General features: G+C 44.0%; 1 long non-coding RNA gene across 1 annotated transcript; it reads left to right on the forward strand.

Moving 5' to 3' along the window:
* Positions 1–317: 317 nt before the first annotated feature.
* Positions 318–6,643, forward strand: LOC117138011. Its single transcript, XR_004459174.1, has 2 exons — positions 318–895; positions 5,665–6,643. It is a non-coding gene; the product is annotated as an uncharacterized LOC117138011 (long non-coding RNA).
* The last annotated feature ends 308 nt before the right edge of the window (positions 6,644–6,951 follow it).

Raw genomic sequence — 6,951 nt, forward strand, 5'->3', positions numbered from 1 at the left:
CATATTTTTGTTTAATAAATCCATCAAAAATTTCACATGCTTATCACAAAATAATACGTCATTCTCATAACTATGGTGTAAGCTATTATTTCGGTCGAACCCTCGAACGAGCATACCCTTTTCACATTTGTGCTATGCAGCAGGTTTCAGTTTCCTCATAATTTGATTTTTATCACAACATAACAATTATTTCATTTTCAGAGCTGTGCATTTTCCGCGTATCATTATAGATAATTTCTTCATTAGAACGGAGAACATTCGGCGCAGAATGGAGAACGAGAACGAGGCACTTCAGTAACTTGTCAAAATTGTGACAAGTTGTTATCGAAATTCAGGGGATCGGATCTGGAGAGCTGGCGAGCCAGGGAGGGAGAGATTTACCCTGTTTGATGACAGTTTTCCCTGGAAATCCATCAGCGTGGAAGTGTGAAGTGCCGGCCAGGGATTTTAATTGCAAAGTTAGAAACAACACGCGGCTTAGCAGCAACTTTTCAGTCAATGCGATTAGCAGATGGGACACCGAAAATTCCGGAAAACTTTCTGCCGACCAAAGAGCATTAACATTTTTGGATATATTTGTGCAGGGGGACAAAGGCGAACCTGTTCTAATCTGATGCAGCTCGGTTGCACTTGAGAGGATTTGTCGGAGCTGTTGCAGACAAAAGCCCATTAAGGGATAAGGGATTGTTCGGCGGACAGTCGCATCCTAGTCGCGGTTTCTGTTTGTCCAGACCGCAAAAACTAGTCCCGGATCGGGACGAGAGTATGGGTTATTGTAATGCCATTAGGGCTTAGCGTGACGGACACTTTGCGTGGGCCGCGATTATCGATCAAAGCCGCAAAATGCCAACAGGTAGAACCGGAGGACCGTCCAGAGCCCGTGCCCATTTTCCAGGTAAGACCTGTCAAAATGCATTTTTAATGCCTCACTTTTTGAGTTTATATATTTTGACAAGTGCGTGTGTTTGTGTACACTTACACCGTACACTTACCCAGCGCTGATGATGATGAAGAGATTTTCACAAGTTCCAAGAGGTTATATAATAATTAGCTTGTGTAAACTTGCGGCCCGGCCATCCCTCGATACCGAATCCCAACCTCAATTAGCGTCTTCTATCTATCTGTTTGGATAGAGATTCTTGTTCCTTTGTTCCCGCACGACAATTTCATAATTTCCTCCGCTCGACTTGCAGATGCGTTCCAATCTCTTTTCGGGGCATTTGTTCATTTAATTTGTTAATTATTTTCCCTGCTCCTCTCTCTACTCCACGTCTAAGTGTAACTAATGTCGTTCATTTGTGGTTTTGGCTTTGGTATTGCCAGCCCGGAGTTCCCCACAAAATCGCGTGGGTCAGTGCCAGATGGCGGCAAACATCCATCTCACAGCACCTGCCACTCCTCCTCCATTTGTAATTGCCGCCTTTTGTGGCATATAATAATTTAATTGTGCTAATCAAAATTTCGTTATGTTTTCGTGGCTTTTGATTGCAGCGTTTAGTAGACACTGACTGTTTGGGCAGACAAAATTCGAGAACACAGACCAGAATTATTACTAGATCATATCGGTGGCACTTTAAGTTCATCAACCGGGGTTTTAGGGGGTTTAAGCATCTATTGTGCAATCGTCATCTCAATTATAATTTTGATATTACCTATTCTTTGATTGAGCACTTGAAGATCTATATTGATGGTAATGGTTATCTGGTGATACAAATGGGCATTCAGACCGCAAAGTATAAAACTAACTTTATTTAATTTGACATGATTTTGTATGTAAATTAATTTAAACATCTGCAATACATTTAATTATTTTAAAGCACTGTTGCTCACACTTTTTAATAAAGCCCAGAGTGCTCGTCTATTTTGGAAATTAAGTTTAGTCACATTCTAATGCGAGCTCTTAATCGAAGCACACTCTGAGGTATAATTACGGCGAACCAGGGCACGTGATTAGGACCCACGAATGGATTTGGCCCAGAAATCCAAGCCAAGCGATTCGACCGCACACACAACCGCAAAAGAGGAAAGAATCTCGGTGAATTCCCAGGAAAGCTGGTAACATAAACAAAAATCTCGCACAAACAAAGTGAAAGATAAAGTCATAAATAAAATCGGACTGTCTGCCTCGAACCCCGCTCCTTCCCCATCCAAAGTTGTGTTAACCCGGCCGCATCCCTTGGCCAATTCATTGTGAAAGTGGGCCTCGACAACTGGGCAGTTGACACTCGAATAGCATCACGCGCATCCTTTTCCGAGTGAAATGGACCCGAAAGGGCTGGGACTTTAGAGCGCAGGAAACATTTGATTATTTTTACGGCTTCTCGGACTCCGAGCCCGCAATTACAGGAAATAATTCGGCCAAGTGAGGGGGAAAAATTAAGAAGTGCCCGCCGATAGGTCAGCCTAGATAAGGCCCAAAGTGAAAAGATACACAGCAGCCGTGGAGGCTGAGATGCCCATAGATTGCAGACTAGGTCACGTAAACACATCTAGATATATATATGTAAGTATGTATGTGTATGGAAGTGCGGACGTCCAAGCGTGAATGTCACGTAGCCATTGGCAGGGTAAATAAATAAACCTACCGGGACACTGGACATTCACACGACAAGTCCGCGGAAAGACCCAAATATATATCAGTGATAATTTATGTGCGTGCTGACATGCGGGACCCTTGCCCCCAATCCCAACATCGATCTTGCCTCCTTCCCACCTCTGCAGCAGTAGCTTGTACGCTTTGTTAACAATTTAATGGCATAAACATTATGATTTCTGTTATTTCAATTCGGAACCCGAATCCGAGCTCCAAGTCGCCGCTGTACATCTTATCAGAAAGCGGCTCTCTGGCAACGTGAATGCGATGCTGGCCACCAGATAAACCGTGTGCATTTGACGATGAGGTCCAGTCCAGCCCAGCCTCCTATATACAAGTATTTATTCGACTGCGGGAATTATTATGCGTAACACGTTCGGTTTGTTGGCTTTTTCGTTGGTCGCCATAGTTGGCCCCCAGCAGGCGGTCAAAAATGTTAACAAGCGCAATTTGAACGCCTGGCCGCAGAACAGGGATCGGAATATGGGAGTTTTGGAGTATCGGGATACCGGTTGAAAACAACCCCCCTTTTCACCATCGCTCACCGCATGTGTGTGCAATTGATTTTTGATGGCCGATAAATATAGTTATGAATACTTAACTCGCCAGGCAGCCCCGTTCGATGGACAAAGGTTTGCCTGGCACTGCTAGAAATGAAATGATTTTCGCCACGGCCCTGGGACAATAACAATTACGGCGATGGCAAGGCCCTGCAAAAGTCGTTTATCTGATGAGTTTTTAATTAATTTTCACCCATTGACTTGCCATCGATAAAGGCGATTGGTGAAAAGTTCGGGCATTGGACAATATCACCACTCACGATTTATCAAAAATCTCGTTTCCCTTATTTTATCTACCTCGACAACTTTAAGGCAATGCACTTCAATTAAAGTTTGGATTCCCTTTTTGCCAACATACATACAACTTCATCATGAGCTGTGGTATTCCAAAGATTTTTGAATGGTTGTTTATATTTGGTTTCCTACAACATTTTTGACAAATATATAATATAATTTATTCAAATCTTTGGAACATTCCTTTCGACTCTCAGTGTGGCAGGGACTTTCTGCCCTTGGTAGGCCACTCAGCCAGCCAAATTAGCCGCAATAAAAATGAGGCAGAGAACGCAGGAAATGCGCCTCAGCCGTTCAGCGCTCAGCTTTCAAGTCCAATTGCCGAGCTTCAAATGCAATTCGCTGCTGTCAGCGGCTTGAACATTAGACATCCGATGGCAAATGACTCTGGTCTGTCCGCTTGAGGTGTTAATTTGCCAGGCGAACTGTCAGCGCCAAAATTAGAGGCGAACTGGCCGCGGATTCGGGCCGCCAGTTGCATTTGCAGTTGCGCATGCGTATAAGATCGAGATCTTGGCAGGGAGACCCAGGAACCGGTTCTCTAGTTTGTCATATTGAGGCAGGCAGTTGCGGTGATTCTGGCAATCCGTGGACGGTTTGACTGTTGGCTAATTATGTGACGGCTGCTTAGATTGAGACATAACAAGATGAAGAGGCGGCCAGGCGACGGACCTTTCACAATGCCATGGGGCAGCCAATTTAATTACCACTCCAAGGCATTCGAGCAATCCCCGAAGGCTCTCAAGCCCGATTTCCAATTCCTTTGTTATGCCCGGCTCGTCTAGGGCAGCGGCAATAAAAGTGTCAGAAGTAACACTGTGTTATATAAGACATCGACATCGGAAGGGGTCCCGAAATCCCCCAGCTATTACCCGCAATAAAAGGCCAAAACTCCTTCGGGATTAGTCAGGCCTGGCCGTAAACGCTCGAGAAGATCTAGCTGCGAACAAAAGGGTTGCGTATAAATAAATAAAATTTCATCAATGCATCGACTGCGTCAATAACTTTAAGGATTACGCCCCGTCCAAAATGTCTGGGCTTAAATCATAAAAGATCTCCATCTCCCTGTCGATCTCAATTCTCCCGCCACAATACCATTTGACTTGCCCACAAAGCAAATCACACAATTTAATGGGTTTGTTGTTCGACTCGGAGACGTGGACTCCAAACTGGGACTTGGGATCGGAGTTGGAGCTGGAGCTGTTTTCTTTGCATTTCCGTTGGCGTTTTAAGTCGAATTTATTTGAGCACTCAAAGGCCATAAAATTTTTGTGGCCTGGGCTTGTCGTTGTCGTGAACTGCAGCTGTCATAATTTAAATTCATTAAAATCAAAGTAGTTATCCGAGTTATTACCTCCGTTCCACAAACTGTCACAAAAACTTTTTACGCATCCCAGAAGGTAATAGCTTCCATGAAGCACTAAACCAATTAAAATGCTACTCCAGTAGTTGGCCAGACTTCACACTGCGCGCGATTCCAGAAATTCCCGGAATAGAAATAGTGATACGGATAGATAAGGTCATCTAGTTCCCCCGATTACAGCCCTCAATCCACATGGTCCAGGTAGACCCCTTCGGTTGGTCATGAATGAAGCAATTTGCTGCGACGCAGCTACGTGATTTTGATATGATTTTCACTCCGATTACTTTCCATTCAATCCAATCTGGACTCCGGCATCACACGTCGCAGTGCTCGAAAAAACGCACGAAAAATTAGTAGCAATTGGTTTAGTTCAGATGCGTTAGAAATTGAGATTTATTAGGCATATGCCACAGATCAGTTAGCCAGATTACCTCTCCGGCTCGGGTTCTCCTACGTGTCCAGCATGGAAAGTAAGCGCTTTTTCGCCCCAACTAAAGAATGTCTTCGGGAAATGTTATGAATGGAGGAATTAAAATTTTATTATAATCATCACCAGAGCATTGCCGGGTAATAAATATATTTCTCTGATTTATAAATATTTTAGCAGTAGGAAAGGATATGTCTACAAATTGCAATTGATTCGGTAGAGGCTGACGTCCAATATTTATGGAGTACTTATGCGGAATTAAAAGCCAATCTGAAGTAAATGATTTTCACCTTTCACTTAGCTGATTGCAATGACCAAATTGTAATTTTGTCTGATACCTTTTTTTAGAGTTTGATGTAGCGAAAACTTTGTAATATTCTGCTAGGATGTATATTTATAGAACAAATTACTTTATATTTATTTTCAGATATAGCAATATTAACATCTTAGTGCTTATTGAAACATTTAATCGCGCTATTGAAAAGATAAGTTATTCCGATAGGATAATTCTCCTTCTTCCTCAAATAAATACCCTTTGTCCACATATGTGATGCCTGCCCACTGGAAGTATTAATATGCAAACGCAATAATAAAACTGCAAATGGAAAATGGCAAACAGCAGCGGATTGTCGGAGTAGCTGGCAAGTGAACTTAATTTACAATCGCGCGGAGAGTCATTCATTTGGAGCAAACACCTGCGAGTTGCAAGTTGCAAGTGGCAAACTCCTACCTACTACTTTTTTCGTTTGTGCCCCAGTGCCTCCGTGTGTGGGGCGATATTGAAATGCTCGGGGGATCGGGCGATGGGGAGCCGTGTATGATTTTTGATTTATGATCTGTCACAAAAATAGTTGCCCCCGCCCCACTGTGCGGAATAAAATGCGTGCAGAAGGAACGGCGAGAGGAACAGGAAGGCACTAAAAGATATTTACGATGCCCATGGTGCGGCAGCGAAGTTATGCATAAAACTTTCTATAGAAGTCAGAACTTGTGCCGGGCCTATCTTAACACGATCAAAGCCAGCCACAACAACAGAAGCAATCAATTTTCGTTGTTGTGATAGCCGCGGGTAGTCAGACAGCCCGTCTGTCCTGCTCCCAATGCCCCGACCCGCCCAGTCCTTCACTCCGGGCCAGCAGATATCCACTAAGCCTGGCCAAAAGGAGCTGCAGGCGAGGCGGCCGCTTAATAAATATGATAATGCAGCGCACACATGTTCCAGCCGGCGAGAACTTGGCCGGCCTGCTCCACTAATTAATGTTACAGCGACATGGGCAGTCGCTCTACCTCCACCATCCTGGAGCTGGTTCTAGTTCTAGTCCTGGTGCTGGTTCTCTGGATCCCTGCAATATGCAACCCCACAACACCCCGCATACCCCAATAATAATAAATAGTGTCAAGATTAATTGAATCGTTCGCACTTTTGAGCGGCCAGTTGCCAAACAAACCCAGGGACTCTGGGAGAATGGGTGACACATGCTGCGACAAATGATATATCGTCATTTTTAAACTTTGCAATTTATTATAAATTTATTTATGCCATCGCAACCTGTCCGGGCCCCTCCCTCCGTCGGTTCGGTTCGGTTTGCTTTCGGTATGCATTTCAAACACACATTTCCATGGCGATCAACCAGTCCCTGTTGCCTAGCCGTGCACTGAGAAAATATGTGTTTTCCTTCATGAAGTACTATTTCGAGAACAAGAACTCTGCAAA

This window comes from Drosophila mauritiana, chromosome 2R, assembly GCF_004382145.1.
Source record: "Drosophila mauritiana strain mau12 chromosome 2R, ASM438214v1, whole genome shotgun sequence".
NCBI classification, from domain to species: domain Eukaryota; kingdom Metazoa; phylum Arthropoda; class Insecta; order Diptera; family Drosophilidae; genus Drosophila; species Drosophila mauritiana.